Below are 17,659 nucleotides of genomic sequence, written 5' to 3'. Positions count from 1 at the left end.
GCCTTGTAAAATGCCCAAGATTTAACAGGTCTTAACAAGGTGCATTTTCAACCTGTCATAGTACTTTAATAACAGTCCCTTACTTTGCAGTGTTAACATGAAATTCCTGCATGACTTTCAATTTCATTTGATTCTTAGAACAACCCTGTGATGAGATGAGGGAAATATTTTGACTTGTGAGCTTACTGAGGGCAAAGATTGTGTGTGTCTGTGTGTGATGCGATTGCTTGATTTTTTGCATACTTAACAAATAAGTGTGTGAGTGAGTCCGTGACTCTCCATTTGACTCAAGCAATTGAAGTGAGGAGATAGGATGAAAATATCCCAGGTTCTCATGGTTGGTAGCACATACGACTGGGACTCGAACCCAGGACTTTTCATCTCTCCCAATGTCATTCTTTTTACTCTTCTTAAAGGGGTCTCCATTTACACTTTCTTAAAGGGGTGCTTTCCAAGGTATGCACAATTTAATGACTTGGAATCCTTCTCGCTTTCTTTCTCTTTTTTCTACCTTCCTAAACTCAATGTCTTGCCTGTTCCCTTTTAAGTCAGTCATGGAGGGAGCATTGGCTGCGTGCCCTATGAGAGCAGATTTTCCAGCCCCATGCTCTGATTCTGATGCGAGATAATGGAGCTTAGCCTTCAAAGATGCGAAAGGTACCGATTGTTCTGTTCTCCAAGCATTCAGAGGCAGCTGTTGTTTTTTTATTTCCCCTTACAAAGCTTTCTTTTCCTTACAGCAAGGAGGGTGAAGGATGGAAGGTAGAAAGAGGAAGTCGGGTTCATCGATGCCTCAGAGGTCTTGAATACTTTGGGGGAAAAAATGAAATAACACAAGGCTATAATTTCTCATTGTTCTCTGCTGCTTCCACCTCCTGCTGCCAGTCTACTCTTTGCATCAAATATGTATAATATTGGTTGTGGAGCAGATCAAAAAATCCTCTTTTCACTGGAATGTGCAATCAGTCCATCTTGAAGAAGGAGCATGGCATCAAAGAAGTTCCTTGTCGCCCTCACTCCCTCATTTCTATCCTTCCTCTCCCCTTCAGGGGGAACAAAAAGCCTCGGTTGCAAAAAGCCTCTTTCATCTCAAATTGGTCTGTTTCCATTAGTTTCTTGGCCCTCGGGGACAAAAAGAAGGCAGATATTCTATAAACAGCATTGTTGAAGACACTAAATGCTAATTAATAAGATTTTATATTTGTATAGTGCAAAGTATGCTGCTTTTACAGATAGAAACTTATGCTGCTGGTTTTTGAACAATTCCATTGAGGAGCTATTTTGTGTGTGTTGTGTAAATCACTACTGCTTATCGAAGGGTATGCCGAGACCAAGGTGTGACCTCTGCACAATTTAGGGTTCTTGTGGTGGCCAAATCTAGAGCCTCAGTTTTGCCAATACTCAAAGACAATTAGGTACAGGTTGCCTGCATCATGATGACTCAACCCTTGAGAAACTGCCCTATAAACAGTTGATGCAGTGGCATCTATTTGCTGGAATAAATATCCAGTCATGTAGACTGGACCTTGGAGTCTTCAAACAGTACAGCCTTTCCCAGTAGGGAAGTCTTCATGGGGAGTCCAATCCTGATTAGAAATATTTCTGTTCTGTTCTGTTTTTTGTAATCATGATTAAGAACATGGGGTTTGGAATCAGATTTTATGTATTGGTTACCTACTGCTGCATAACAAACTACCCCCAGACCTAGTGGTTATGCTATTGATGTTTATTATCTCTTGTGGGTCTGTGGGTCAGGGATTCAAACAGAACACAGTGGAGATGGCTTGTCTCTGCTCCACACTGTCTGAGATCTCAGTTGGAAAAGACTTGAAAACTGCAGGCTGGAACCATCTGAAAGCTCAATCATTCTCACGTGGGCTTTGCTGGAGCTACCAGCAGGAACACCTACACATGACCTCCCCATGTGACCTGGGCTTCCTCACAATGTGGTGACTGGATTCCAAGGCTTAGTACAGCGAAACTGTGGCAGAGACCGTGATGTTATGATAGCTCACGTAAAGTTATGTCAGCAGCAGAAAGTATATGGTCAAGATACAAAAATACAAAATTAGAGAGAGAAGAAACAGGAAGAACGGAGACCAAAGGTGGCCATGTTTGTCTAACATTGCTTCAAAGAACCAATAGATAAAAAATTACAGCTTCTCCCCCTTGTCATATCTATGTACAAATGTATCAGGAAATTGTATTTAGTAATAAATTTAATAATTAATCATCCAACTAACAGCCTCTCTCTGATCCTGGGTTCACCACTACTGCCAAACTAACATTACCTGAGTCCCTCCTTTGCCTAAGTGTTTTCACAGAGTCTCACTTAATTCTCACAACATCCTGATGAACCCAAAGTTATAATTTCTACTCCCTTTTCTCTGAATCAGAACTTTGAGGATATGTAACCCTCCTGGCCCCTACTCATAAAACTACTGCTGAAGGGGTTTGTTTTTAAAGATGTAGAGCCATCGTGCTTTCTCAGATATTCACCTATTTTAGTCTCAGAGAGTACTTCAGTGGTGACCTTATCTGATACTTATGGCGGTATAAGCAAGTCTTTGACTGACTGGTTCAGGAATTCTTACCACCTGATCTAATTTAACCTTGTTTTCTGCCACCAGACTCACCTTTGATTTCTGTCACTATTTTTCCAGAGCCACCCCCAATCAAAAATCTACACTAAACAAGTAAGGGTACTTCAATAGATCTATATTTCTAAGCAATTGTCTCCTCTCCCATAAAAGTAAAACAGCAAAAGTGCTTCTTTCAATTGGAAATAAAAGTTCTCTCTATTTCAGTTTTTATGGTTGTCTTTTCTTCTTTTAAGAACTTTATTAAGATGTAAGTCAGGGGCTTCCCTGGTGGCACAGTGGTTAGGAATCTGCCTGCCAATGCAGGGGATACGGGTTTGATCCCTGGGCCAGGAAGATCCCACATGCAGTGGAGCAGCTGAGCCCATGTGCCACAGCGGGAGGGGCCACCGCAATAGGAAACCCGCCCCACTCTCTGCAACTAGACAGAGCCCGTGCGCAGGAACAAAGACCCAATGCAGCCAAAAGTAAATAAATAATAAATAAATAATAAAATCAATCTTTAAAAAAAAAGACATAAGTCACATATAATACAATTCAACATTTAACATGTTAAATTCAATGTGTTTTAGTATATCCACAAACATGGGCATCCATCATCACAATCTAATTTTAGAACATTTCCCTTTCAATAAAAAGTAGTTTTGTACATTACCTGTCAGTCTCCATTGCCTGTCAACAGACTCCAGTCCTAAGCAAGCACTAATCTACAAGGGTGGAGTCAAAAATTATCCGCACTCCAGTTATATTAAAACTTCTGTAAATTGTACAGCCAGGGTGCAGATAATTTTTGACTTACCTCGTACATTCTGTCTCTATAGATTTGCCTATCCTGGACATTTCATATAAACAGAATCATACAGTATGTGCTCTTTTGTTACTTTTTTCATTGAACATAATATTTTCAACATTTATCCATGATACAGCATGTATTAGTACTTCATTCCTATTTGTGGTCAAATAATATTCCATTGTACGGATGTATCACATTTTGCTTATTCATTCCTCAGTTGATGGACATTGGCTATTTCTCTTTTTTGAGCTATTATAACTAATGAAGCTATGAACATTCTTGTACAAGTTGTCATCTGGGCACACATTTTCATTTTTTTGGGATATGTACCTAGTAGTGGAATTGCTATATTATACAGTAACTCTATGTTTAACTTTTTGATGAACTGAAAAACTGGCCCCAACGTGGCTGCACTATTTTACAACCCCACCAGCAATATATGAGAGCTTCAATTTCTCCACGTCCTCACTAATACTTGCTATTGTCTGTCTTTTTGGCTCTAGTCATTCTTGTGGGTGTAAAATGGTATCTCATTGTGGGTTTGATCTGCATCTTCCTAATGACTAACAGAGTTGAACATCTTATGTGCTTTGTAGCTATCTGCATATCTTCTTTGGAGAAATGTCTATGCAAATTTCTTGCATATTTTTAAATCGCATGCTTGTCTTTTTATTGTTGAATTACCTGAGGTCTTTATAGATTCTAGATACAAGCCTCTTATCAGATATATGTTTGCAAATATTTTCTTCCACTCTGTGTGTTTTGTCTTTTCTTGATGGTGTCATTTATCCCACAAGATGTTCGTTGGTCATTTATTCATTTATTCGTTTCATTTTCTGTTCAATATTTGCTTCTATTTTCATTCATTTATTCATTCATTCATTGAGTGCTTATTGTGTGAGAAATTGTTCTAGGCACTGGGGATACATTGGGAACAAGGTAGAACAATGTCTCTGCTGTCATGAAACTACTGTTCCAGTCAGGGGAGACAGATGATAAACAAATACATCAAATAATTTTAGACAATAGTGAATTTTTTAAGGAAAGAAAGTGGAGGTAATGAGAAAGTTTTTATGGGGCAAGTGTCAGAAGTGTGGAGCCGCTTTAGGTAGATCAACACTATTGGCATTTCAGAACAGATAATTCTTTGTTGTCAGTGGGGGTTGCTGTCCTGTGCAACTGCAGGATATTCTGCAGCATCCCTGGCCTCTACCCACAAGATGCCAATAGCACCACCTGCCCCAGCTCTGACAAGCAAGGACATCTGCAAACACTGCCTAATGTTCCCTGGGGGACAAAGCTGCCCTCAGTTGGGAACCACTGAGGATGATGGTTGAGAACAGCATCACTAAATGGAGACCTGGGGAAGGAGCTGATTTTATGGGAGGCTATAAGGCGAAGCCATTCAAAACAGATTGTAGATCAAGTACAAAAGTCTCAAGATGGGTATGTGGTTGTCTATTTGAGAAAAAGAAACCAGGTCTTTGAGTTAGAGTATAGTGAATGAGGAGAGGATTGGTAGAAAATAAAATCTGGGAGGGGGGCTGTGGCCAGATTATGATGACTCCAGTAGACAATAATAAGGAACTTGGGATTTATCCCAAGTATAATTGGAAGCCAGTGAGTTAGGGATGCTGTCTTAGTCCATTTAGGCTGCTATAACAAAAATACCATAGACTGAGTAACTTGAATAACAAAACATTCTACTTCTCATAGTTCTGGAGTTTGAAAAGTTCAAAATCAAAGCACCAGCAGATTCAGTATCTGATGAGAGCCCACTTTCTGATTCATATATGGCCATGTTCTGTGTCCTCCCAAGGTAGAAGGGAGGGAGCTCTCTAAGGGCTCCTTTATAAGTGCACTAATCTCATTCACGAGGGCTCCACCTTCATGACCTAATTACCACCCAGACGCCCCACCTCCAGATATCATCACATTAGGGATTAGGTTTCGACATATGAATTTGGAAGGACACAGACATTCAGTCTATGGCATTCTGCCCCTGACCCCCACCAAATTCATTCTATCCCAACAGCTCTAAAAGTCTTAATTCATTCCAACATCAAAAGTCTAAAGTCCCAAGTCTCATCTAAATATGTAAATCTGATTCGGGTGAGACTCAAAGTACTGTTCATCCTGAGACAAATTCCCCTCCACTTGTGAACCCATGAAACCAAATAAGTTAAGAGCTTCCAAAATACAATGGTGAGACAGGTATAGGAAAGACGTTAGTATCAAAAAGGGAGAAATAGGAAATAGGTAAGGAGTGACAGGTCCCAGGTAAATCCAAAAGCTACTGAGGCAAACAACATTAAAGCCTAAGGCTCCAGAATAATCCTCTTTGTCTTAATGCCCTGCCTTCCAGGCCCACTGGGGTGGCAACCTCACCCCCATAGCTCGACAGGATGGCCCTGCAACAACTCACTGTTGACCTCCCATGCCTGTGGCTCTTCTGGGCTTGAGTGCCATGCCAACAGCTCTCCCAGTTTGAGGTCCTGAGCCCCTCAGTCTGCTAGGTGGCCCCAGCCTTTGAAATCCAGGGGGAGGCAGTCGTATCCCCATGGATCTGCTGAGCATAGCCCATGCCATATCTCTCTGCAGGGGCCCCAACCCCAAGGCACAGGGCAGGGTCATCCTGGCCCACCTAAACTGGACAGGAGGCCCCACCCTTTGAAACCACTATGTCCCCACCCCAGGTCCTTGCACTCTGGGCCATGACGGGAATGGCAGCCCTGATGATTCTGAACCACTTTCAGTGCTGTTCTTCTGTTGTCTGCAGAACAACCCCCAGCTTCTGGTGAGTGGGCTGATTCATATCAATCTCCTTATCAAACTTTCGCTTGGCCACACCTTTAGTGTTCTCATTTTTTGCAATATAAATAGGCTGAGAATTTTCTAAATCTTTAAGTTCTAGTTCTGTCTTGCTTAACAATTCCCCCTTGTAAGTCATTTCTCTCCTCTCACATTTCACCACAAGCAGCCAGGAGGAGCCAAGCCACACCTTCAACACTTTGGTTAGAAAATGCTTCAGCTAAATATCCAGTTTCACTGCTGACAAGTTCTACCTTCCACCAAACACTAGAACAGGAACACAATTCAGGCAAATTCTTTGACACTTTACAGCAAGGATCACCTTTCCTCCAGTTTCCAGTAACACGTTCCTCATTTCTGTCAGAGACCGCATCAGAATGAACTTTACCACTCATTTCTCTACAAACATCCTGTTCATGATTACCGACATATTCTCTAAGAAAATGGAGACTTTCTCTACACCTCTCTTTTTCTCTCTCAGAGTTCTCACTAAAATCACCTTTAAAGATCCATTCCTGGCAATACAGACTTTTTCAAACATACACCTCAACAATTCTTCTAGCTTCTCGACCCATTGCCCAGTTTCAAAGCCACTTCAACATTTTTAGATATTTGTTACAGCCACAGCCCCACATCTCAGCACAAATTTCTGTCTTAGTCCACCCAGCCTGCTATAACAAAACTACCATAGACTGAGTGGCTTAAACAGCATTTCTTTCTCACAGTCTGGAGGCTGGGAAGTCCAAGGTCAAGGCACCAGCAGGTGTGTGTCTGTTGAGAGCTTATTTCCTGTTACATAGATGGCTATGTCCTCACTGTATCCTCACATGGCAGGGTGGGCAAGAGAGCTCTCTTAGGTACCTATTATAAGGGCACTAATCCCATTCACGAGGACTCCACTCTCATGATTAAATCACTTCCCAAAGGCCCCACCTCCAAATACCATCACATTGGAGATAGGTTTCAACATATGAATGTTGGGAGGACACAAATATGCAGCATTTAGCAAGGGTTCTTAAATATAGGAACTGAGCAGTGGATTTGAGTTCTTATCCCATGTTTTCTTGCTCAAGGACCTAAAAACAGACAGTGATAAAGACTAACAGCCATGTCTCCTGATTCCTAGCCCAGTGGTCCTCCCATTAAACAAGGGAGACTAAGCAGCTCTCACCTGTTAACTGATGTGAAGATTACAAATGACCATTAATATAACTGTCCATTCCCTCAATCCACCTTATCTAAGAAGTCCTAACATGGCTGTTGATGTTGTCATGAAAATCAAGCAAAAGCAGCTCTAGCCTACTGCTAATTAAAGTATAGTTCACAGACCAGCAGCATCAGTGTTCCCAGGGAACTTGTTAAAATGTAGAATCTCAGGCCCCACCTCAAACTTACTAAATTAAAATCTATTTTAACAAGGCCCCCATGTAATTTGCATGCATGTTAAAGCTTGAGAAGCACTGTTAGTTTATCAAAATATCAGAAGCAGTTTAGTGATTCAGATGGTTTTTGATGAGTTTTCCCTGAGTCAGAAGACTAATGATGCTATCATAAAGTTCTTATCATAATACCATCCCGATTCCTTTCTTTCCTTTGCTTTCAGTAAGTCTAAATTAAAGAGTTTTCCTTAATTAGGACACACATTCTTTCCTTTCCATTTCTTCAGCCACTACCTTTGTCTTGGCCCTCACTACTCTAAAACTGGACTAGTGCAGATACAAACTTATCCCCCTACCTTCTTCATACCCTTCCACTTGCCTAAAGTTCTCTGATTTTCAAACCTTCTCTGGCTTTTTCTTGTCTTCAAGGTAAAATTCATAGCCTAACTCTGGCTTTGAACACTGTTTCATTCAAGCCTCAAAACACTTCGCAACCGGCTGCATATATGTTCTTCTGCCCAGGCCTTTGTTCATACTCCGGAATGCCCTTTCCCATCTTTTCTACTGCCTTCAAGGCTCTGCTAAAATCCCATTTCTATCATGAATGTCAGATCTACCTAGTTTTCTGTTACCTCTCCTTGCTCTGAGGTCCTGTGGCACTTGTCATAGGTTTTTGTTCAACCACATTATAAGTTCAGGTAAAAGTATATATCTCACAACTAGATCATAAACTCATGGAGGACAGGGGCTGCACTTTCAGCCCCCAGCATCTTCAACATCTGACAAGGCACTGAGCACGTAGTAGGTAATCAGTAAATATTTTGCTTCTGAATCTGATGATGTTGTAGAATAATGCCCAGAATTACAAGCACATCATTCCTACTAACTTATTTCCTCTAAGGGTCCATGCTACAGTTCAGCAATTATGCAATTGTTTATAAAAGCAACCATGGGTAGGCAGCCTCTGATCAGCAAGGTGGTAGGCACTGGAGACAGTCCAGAATTTCAGGCCAAATAAAAACTATGAATATTTATTTCAAAAGCCACTGTATTCTGTGGAACAAAGCTCTGTTCTGGGTGTCAGAACAACAGGTATCCCTTCCCACCTCCCTGCTGTGACACTCAAGGGCAGCTTTTCTGAACAGCTGTGTCAGGCACTGAGCTCCAGCTGGACTGCCCCAGCTGAGCCAGGGACCGCTAGATACAAAATGCTGATAACATTAACCCTAACTTTATATTTTGCTACAGTTTTCTGTTTGCTCGGTACTTCCTTCTTGAGGCTGTTGGCAATCGTGTCACTTAACTTTTTCTGTATAGTTGTCCATTAGTATCCACCGGGCATTGGACCCAGGACTGCTGTGGATACCAAAATCCGTGGATGCTCAAGTACCTTAGATAAAATGGAGTGGTAGAATAGCTTCAGTTAGTTTTCCTATTCCTGGGCATTGGACGGTAAAGATTTCCATAAGCAGACACTACTGTTAACAACTTTCTCTGTATATATGCTAGCTCCTCTGAACCTCCTAAAATGAAAGAGATAGAGGGAAAGTGCCATCATTCCCTTTGAACTAGGGAAACGGAGGTGCAGACAAGTGATCTAATGGAGGTGCAGACAAGATCACAATTGTTTGATCCGCAGCTGAGACTAGAGTTCAGGTTTCATGAATCCAGGGCTAATATGTAGTTAATAGGCTCAGTGAAGCCTTACCGGTTGACAGTAAGTAGACAAAGTTGACATTCGAACCCAGATGATTTATTTCTGGCGTCCACACTCTTACCCAACTATCAACATGGCCTATCAGACAATGTACACTGATTCATGTAAAGAGATATATTTGCCATTTCTGTTCTAAGACAGATTTGCCAAAATTGGGAGCAGTATTCTCTGTCTTTGAGATTCATTGCTTCAAACACTTATCTACTTTCCCTTCAAAGTTATCCCATTAATAATGATTTTCAATTCTGATTATATCTGGGAGAGAAATAAGAAACCTATTTGGATGCTAATGGCTCTACCATCTCGGTGAATCAACCGGCTCATGTATTTCCTATAAGAAGCCCCTGGAACATGGATCATGCAGTTAACAAGGAGTTTTGCTGACCCACTAGCTTCTAAGTGGTTCAGTGCATTTGAGTTTACAAAGCAGTTTTATAGCAAAGGACATCTGTGCTAAGAACGGTATCTTGGGCCAGGTTTGGGGGTGGGAATTATCATGCATATGGTGGGGATGTAGGATGGACAAATTAATTTATTTTGCCCACATCAAAGAAGGGAAATGAAGAGTCAATGAGTAGTCTAGGAAGTTCATGGTATGATGGTAAACAGCTAAATTCCTGGTATCAGATTGCTTAGGTACGAATCACTGCTCTACTTCTTTGTAGCTTTGTGACCACTGGCAACTTAACTTTTCTGAGCCTCAATTTTATTATCTGCATAATGGGGGTGATAATGATACTTAACCTCACAAGGCTGAAATAATGACTAAATAAGAAGATATGTATAAATACTTAGCCCACTGCCTGGCACATGGCGCTTCATAAAAAATAATTCTTATTCTGTTTACAAGTTTATTAATAGTTCCTACAGTCAAATAAAATGAGAACTCTTCCTCATCCTTCATAAACATTTGTGGAGTGTTCTTCCAGGCCTGAATGAGTAATCCCCTCAGATTTACTAATAACAGGAGTCAGTTTGCCTTTAATGGAGATGAGGAAAGAAATGAGGGGTGGGGGCAGAAATCAGCCTTTAGCATTAGATGGTTTATACCAGTTTCTCAATCTCAGCACTGCTGACATTTTGGATTGGATAAGTGTTTGTTGTGGGGGCTATTCTTACCATTGAAGGATGTTCAGTAGCATCTCTGGCCTCTGATCATTATTAGATGCCAGTAGAACCTTCCTTCCTCCATTTGTGACAATCAAAGCATCTCCAGACATTGCCGAGCATGCCCTGGAGAGCAAAAGTGCCCCCAGCTGAGAACCACTGACTTACCTACTACATTCTCCCATGATGGGAACATGTATGGTCATGGGGGTAGCCAGTGATAGACCAAGACAGAAGTGGGGATTTTTTTGCTGTAAAAAGGTCAGATAGTAAGTATCTCAGCCTTTGTTTCTGTCACAAATGCTCAATTCTGCCATTGTAGCAGGAAGCAGCCACAGATAATGCGTAAACAAATATGTTCCAATGAAATGTATCTTACAGACACCAAAATTTGAATCATATATTATTTCCATGTGTCACTAAATATTCTGCTTTTTAACTTTTTTTCAACCCACTTAAAATTATTAAAACCATATAAAAACAGGTGGTGGGCTGGATTTTTCTCATGAGCCATTCTTGCTGACCCCGGTGCAAAGAAGTATGTGAAGCCCTGGGATAAACCTGGGACTTCTCCTGAGAGTATTTAAATTAACTTTAAAAACTGGGAGAAAACTTTTCTTTTATCATAATAAACATTGCTATATTTTGGAGTAGAACCCAAACTCATGCATTTTCAAGATAATATATGCTATTTCAAAGTCATGTTTTGCTTCCCATGGGTTGCTTGGAGTTCTGCCTCAGATCCCTGCAGGGCACCCCGTCATCATTCTCCTCTGCTTTTAGACTACTTTGGTGAAAAACTTGAGAAGTTGCCATTGCAGGAAGAAACTAACTCACATAAAAGCCTCTTGGACTTCTCATAACTGAATATCCTAGGATGGGGTCAGATAAAGCACCTAGATATATTCTAAGTGCCTTGGTGGTTCTCTAATGTATTTCATCCAGAGAATGGTTGTGTAATATGTAATTGGTTAACCCAAGGTGGTTCCTGTAAATCCTTTTTTTGAAATTTCCAAGTGTCTCCTTCATACGCTTGGTGTCTGGGTTCTACTCACTTCTCTTGTCAACTAAGCAGCCTGAGTATTACTCAGCATGGTGAGTACCTAGGAAATTAACAAATGACCCAGGCTCCACCCTCAAGAGGCTGAAAATTTTCTGGTGATGTGAAGGCTTATTCATATGAGATGACCCCAAAAGAGGACTTCGGCAAGAAAGATACAGCGGGAAAGAGCACTGGATTGGCAAGCAGGGGACTTCTTTTCTAGCCCCTTCTTCACCTTTTTTCCTGAATGGGCAAGTTACTTTTCTCTTCTGCCCAGAGTGCTTTTTTTGAGAAGGATTCTGAGGCCCCATTCAAGCTGAGCAGGAAAGAGAGTGCCAAGATCGATTAGAGCTGTCTGCCATGGATGGGAACTCAGGGAGTGGCTGGCACGAATGTCACGGTGTTGCCATGCTTAGTCTCAATCCTCTCCGTAGTCGGTGCCTCCTAACTGGAAACGTCTACGGCTATATTCCTCGGATGGCATGGCTTCACAGTACTGATTGGATCTGAAGAATGCAGGATCGCCATGGGATGCAAAGGTCAGAGGAAGATTGCCCAGCAGAGGTGAGAGGGTGGTCAGGGCTTTGAGGATGTTTATTCTCCCTCCCTCGCAGCTGGGCTCCAGCAGAGTACACTTTGTCTGACTTGGGTTTTGGTTGGCTGGAGGCTGAGCGCCTTCTATTGTGGTGTTGGCATGGCAAGAGGGAGGCATGCAGGAGACACTGCATCCCCGCCATTCTCCCAGGCCCTCGTGAAAGGGAATGTCTTCTTAATGAGCCCATCCCAGAGAGTCTGGCCTTTTCAGATAAACAAATAAGCACCAGCAGGAGATGCTCACAAGAGGCCTGGAAAAAATAAGGCCACTTTGAGTGACAGCCCAAATAAAGGAGACCTAAGAGGTCTGAAGTGAGCAGCTAATGAGCACATCTCCTCATCTGTGCTTCCTGGCCAGGACATCTATTGTTGAGGATGCCAGGAATCTGTGTGCTATTCATATAGGAAGAGGCCTTTCTGGCCTCTGTCCCAGTACTGAGTTTTATTTCATTTTTTATGTTGGGGGTGGGAGCCTGCCTGGAGGAGATGTGCAAGGTGAGAAGAAATATAATTTCAACCTAAAGTGATTTATTTATCTTTCTAATGATAAGAAAGATTTCTCACTTGGGAAATGGGGATAAAAATACAGCTCTCCTCTTAGAATTCTTGGGAGGGCCAAATAGGAAAGCCCTCAGCACAGTGCCTGGCATTTAGTCAGCATCTGATACTTGGTAGCTGCAGTTATTAACAGTAGTGATAATATCCTCATCTTCTTCTCCATGCATGGAAAGAAATACATAGAAAAAGTCTGGAGAGGGCAGATCTAGTTACAGTTCTGCCATCAGCTCCCTGTGAGATTTTTTTTTTTTCCATTTTTGCTCAGTCATTTTATTCTTCCCCATTATATATATATTTTTTTAAATTTTATTTATTTATTTATTATTTTTTGGGGGGTACACCAAGTTCAATCATCTGTTTTTATACACATATCCCCGTATTCCCTCCCTTCCTTGACTCCCCCGCCTCGAGTCCCCCCCACCCTCCCCGCCCCAGTCCTCTAAGGCATCTTCCATCCTCGAGTTGGACTCCCTCTGTTATACAACAACTTCCCACTGACTATCTATTTTACAGTTGGTAGTACATATATGTCTGTGCTACTCTCTCGCTTCGTCTCAGCTTCCCCTTCACCCCCCGCCCCCTCCCAAACCTCGAGTTCTCCAGTCCACTCCCTGTATCTGCGTCCTTGTTCTTGTCACTGAGTTCATCAGTACCATTTTTAGATTCTGTATATGTGAGTTAGCATACAATATTTGTCTTTCTCTTTCTGACTTACTTCTCCCTGTGAGATTTTTAGGCAAACCATCTCTCATGTCAACTGAGAGTATTGGACCAGAGTCTCAATTCATTTACTAAACATATTATGAAGACCTACTCAGTGCCAGGCTTTGTCCCAGCCAACAGACATCTAAAGGTGAATCAGAGGCAATTTGTGAACTCAAGGGACTCCAGGTGTAACAGGGAGACAGAGGTAATGCACATCATAGTTCCACATGAAAAGTACTATTACTGTGATGACATGTGTCAAGGGTTCTGGAGTCTGAGGCAAGAAACCAGCAAAGCTAACATTCTGTCCCAATCCAACTTTCCATGAGTCTGTAACAGAAGCAACCAAGAGACAAGCTGAATGGCTAGAGGAAGAACTCACCCAACTGGCAAGGGGCCCAAAACCCAGGTCCTCTCCTTCTAGGACTAGAGTTCTCACCAAATACCAAGCTGCCTTAAAATGAAAACATTGAAGAAAAAGTGATGTGCAGAGAAGTGATAATAACTGGGGTTTGGGAACGAGAGACTTCCATTTGAGTTTCAGAACTGTTGTCGTGAGAGCTCAGTGACTTTGGGAGAGTTGTTGAATCTCTTTCAGCCTCAGTTATCTCATCAGCAAGAAAGGCAAGACTGTCACACCTGCTTCACCCCATGTTATCATGTGGAGAGAGGAGACAGTTTATTTTAAAGGCTTGGTAAACTGAGACATATCAATTCTAGTTTGTGGTGTTTCTGTTGTTATCCTTAACAACAATAAAAATGATAAACACCCAGCCATGTTATAGAAAAAATGCTCAGTGGCTAGTAATTGAATTTGGGTGTCCAAAGAAGTAGGTAAGCGTTTTTTGTTTTGTTTTTTTCCAACAATCAATATCTTTTCCCAGGAGAACAGGCTAAAGGCAACCCTCTTTTTAATTTTGATAAAAGAAAACAATGTCTCCATCTTGGTTATGTATGAAAAACAGAAGGGAGGGAAGGAGGAAGAGAGATTATCTATTTCTTCGTAAAGCTAATCAGAGAAATCATTCAAGGTAAGAGTCTTGTGACCTGATCTCTGATTAACTGAAGTTGCAATAGGCTGCTGTGATAGGAACCCCTGAAGGGCGTGACTGATTATCTAATGGTAGAAAGAAAGAATAAACAATTGAAGTAAACAAAAGCCTTTGTTTAAGGTAAAGCAGAGGAGAGGTGATGTAGGACAAATATAATAAACATGGGAGTGAGAGAAGAAAGGGGTCCAGTACTTCTAGGTAGGTGACCTTGAACAAATCTCTTCCCTCTACTTGGTCTCAGTGTCCCTATCAGTGCAACCTAGGGCTTGGTCAAGACAATCCCTGAGGTCCCTTTCAGGCTTGCCAGAGTATAAGGTTTCTGCCTGCACAATACTGAAACAAGAGGGGGGTGAGAGAGAGATTGAGGAGGGGAGGGGGTGGAGAGAGAGAGAGAGACAGGGAACCTGACTGATAAAATGAAAGGGAAACAGACTCATAAAACCCATTGATTCAAATTAAGTGGAGAATTCATGTTGATTTAGAGCTGGCAATTTCAGGCTTCTACATCACAAGGAGACTCTATTTAATCCTGGGATGGTCTCTTGGGCCTTATCTTCCTCAATTCAGTAGTGTTGCGCACAGAGCTCCCTTGGAAGTTGAGATGAAAGAGAGACATAGAGAGAGCTATTTAAAAAAGAAGAATATACTTGGGCTTCCTAGGTGGCGCAGTGGTTAAGAATCCACCTGCCAATGCAGAGGTCACAGGTTCGATCCCAGCTCCAGGAAGATCCCACATGCCGTGGAGCAACTAAGCCCGTGTGCCAAAAAAAAAAAAAAAAAAAAGAATATACTTGAATCCCCTGGGGAGCTGTCCCACACCTCCACCCCAGGTACAGGCAAAAGGACCATGAAAGCCTCAGGCAGGCTTTAAATATTGGTTGCCTACCTGCTTAACTCTTTATGGTCTGATTTTCAGTTCCTAACAGAAGTCAAATCCAATGATTTTATGCAGGGAAATAAAACACAATTTGCATACTGTTTACCATTTTTAGGGTACAAAGCGTAGAAAATTCAAGACATCCACAATCCAGCACTTCAGACTTTGGAAACTTAGTTCTTGAGGCTCTGGGAAGTCCTAAGGGCTGAGAAAAGTCATTGAACATCGGCAAAAGGGGACACCTTAGAGAGCTTCCAAAATCTGTGGTGCCACTAATAAGAAATAAGGTCCTGGAGAGGAACCAAGGCTTTGCCAGAGCCACCTGGAAGTCTCAGCAGAGCTGGCACTAGAACTCAGAACAAGAACTGAACGCTTACACAGTATCCTGAAGTTTCCCATGACCTGGCCCCAATGACTACCTGACCTTCCCCAAGAGAGACACAGGGACACTCTGCTTTCTGGCTGTTTGCAGTGTAACATCAGAAAATAATTTAGGATTCTCATTGAGCATGAGAGACACCAGGTACCTTAGACTGACTGTTAGACAAAGAAATGTTGGATTTGCGAGGATTTGGTGACCTGTATACAGCAGGTCTTTATATATACCACTAGCACTTGGGGAAGAATTGTGTTCATCCAGAGACTCAACTGCTGTTCCCAGTTCAGATCAGGCCAACATACTGATTCAGATACAGAGAATTGTGCTGTCAAGAGAAATGGACTAGGAGTCTGCAGACCTAGTTTTAATCTGATGGCCATCACCTGCGAGTCACCTAAACTTGATGCTCCACTTAAATTCTGTGAGGCTCATTCTTCCCATCTTTAAGATGGAGATGATGAGAACAGTGTCTGCTGAGCAAAGTTAACTTGAACTAAATGATAAAAAACAAAAACAAAACCAAGAGGCATGAAATTAAGTATGAATTTCTATGATCTAGTTTATATATATTTTGAGAATTTAGAGAGAAAAGGAAAATATGCGAGTATCCTGAAGAGGTTAGGAAATGCTTCCTGGGAGAGATTAGGAAACAGTGGAGTCGTAAACAATGGCATTATATTTGCAAACTAGAAGAAGAGAAAGGGGCCAGAGGAAGTGAGGAGAAGCAGTACCTTAAGCAAATGTCCAAAGACAGTTTCTGTTTATTCTAATGCTTTGGACTGTGTACTTCCATTTTAAATAATATTCCAGGGGCTTCCTAGGTGGCGCAGTGGTTAAGAATCCGCCTGCCAATGCAGAGGTCACGGGTTCGATCCCAACTCCAGGAAGATCCCACATGCCGCGGAGCAACTAAGCCCGTGTGCCAAAAAAAAAAATAAATAAATAAGTAAATAATATTCCAATCCTTGACACCTCCTTGCAACAGTGTTTTCTATTTTAATTTCTTGAACTGGTCCCCTGGGAAAGAATGGGGACTATTTATTGAAACAAGTCACATCGTAGAAACTTTTCTTCCCTTTTATTGAATTTTTTGTAAAATATATTAATTGTTAAAAAAAAGTAAAGATTATATCCAAATAATTCCCCAAATGAGCAGCCACCTTAGACTTTAATTATAGTATGTTCCTGTTCCCCCTTGCTCTTCACTTGCTTAATTGTACTACTAATAGTCATAATTCCTTCTACGTGTTCCAGACTTTACAGTTTGTAAGGGGTGGTATTTACATCACCACCTTTGGCCCTCACAGCAAGCCCATGCAGCATTTTAGGTTGTTTGTGCTTTAGAAAGGTCACTAATAGTTGGCCAGTTTACCTGATACACAGTAATCTCTCAATGGATGGATGGATGGATGGATGGATGGATGGATGGGTGGATGGGTGGTGGGATGGATGGGAGAGAAATGGGGATTGAGTGAGTTGAAAGATGCTCTGTATATCTGCCAAACTTTATAATTTTCCTCAGTGATAATCTCAGCCTCAGCAGAAATCCAAGGGCACAGCAAGCAGGCATGTCCTGCAGACATTTACCTCTGGGCTACCCTGGAGCCTGTCAAATAGCGATGGGCAGTAAGCCTGTCTGCTGTAATGTTGTGATATAGGAAATCTAGTAAATTTTCTGTGAAGTGAGGCCCTCAACAACCAAGGCTGTCTGTACAAGAGACTGTCCCCTTTCATATGATGCATGTTAGTACATTTGCAGTTTCTCCCTCATTTGAGAAAAATAGAATCCTTGCCCATTCCCATCCCAAGGCACAAAATTGAGGGTAGTGAAGCTTGGGTTGCAAGGAGATCACGTAGAATAAAAGGAAGGACCAGCAAACTAGAAGTCAGAAGAACTGCCTTTGAGATTCAGGTTCAAAGTTTGTAAGCTTCATTCATTCACTCACTCATTCATTCATTATATATTATGTTCCTACTCTATACCAGGCTCTGCCAATCTCTGGGAATACAGTAGTGCATTAGAGAGACAAGGCACCTGACTTCAC

The 17,659-nt window shown here is 41.7% G+C and overlaps 1 protein-coding gene across 4 annotated transcripts in view; it reads left to right on the top strand.

The window, feature by feature from the left end:
• Positions 1-17,659, top strand: part of GRIA1 (glutamate ionotropic receptor AMPA type subunit 1) — a 303,977-nt gene that overhangs the window by 78,457 nt on the left and 207,861 nt on the right. The window lies entirely within an intron of this gene.

Source organism: Hippopotamus amphibius, chromosome 1 (assembly GCF_030028045.1).
Source record: "Hippopotamus amphibius kiboko isolate mHipAmp2 chromosome 1, mHipAmp2.hap2, whole genome shotgun sequence".
Classification (NCBI taxonomy): domain Eukaryota; kingdom Metazoa; phylum Chordata; class Mammalia; order Artiodactyla; family Hippopotamidae; genus Hippopotamus; species Hippopotamus amphibius.
This window is presented reverse-complemented; position numbering and strand designations above follow the sequence as displayed.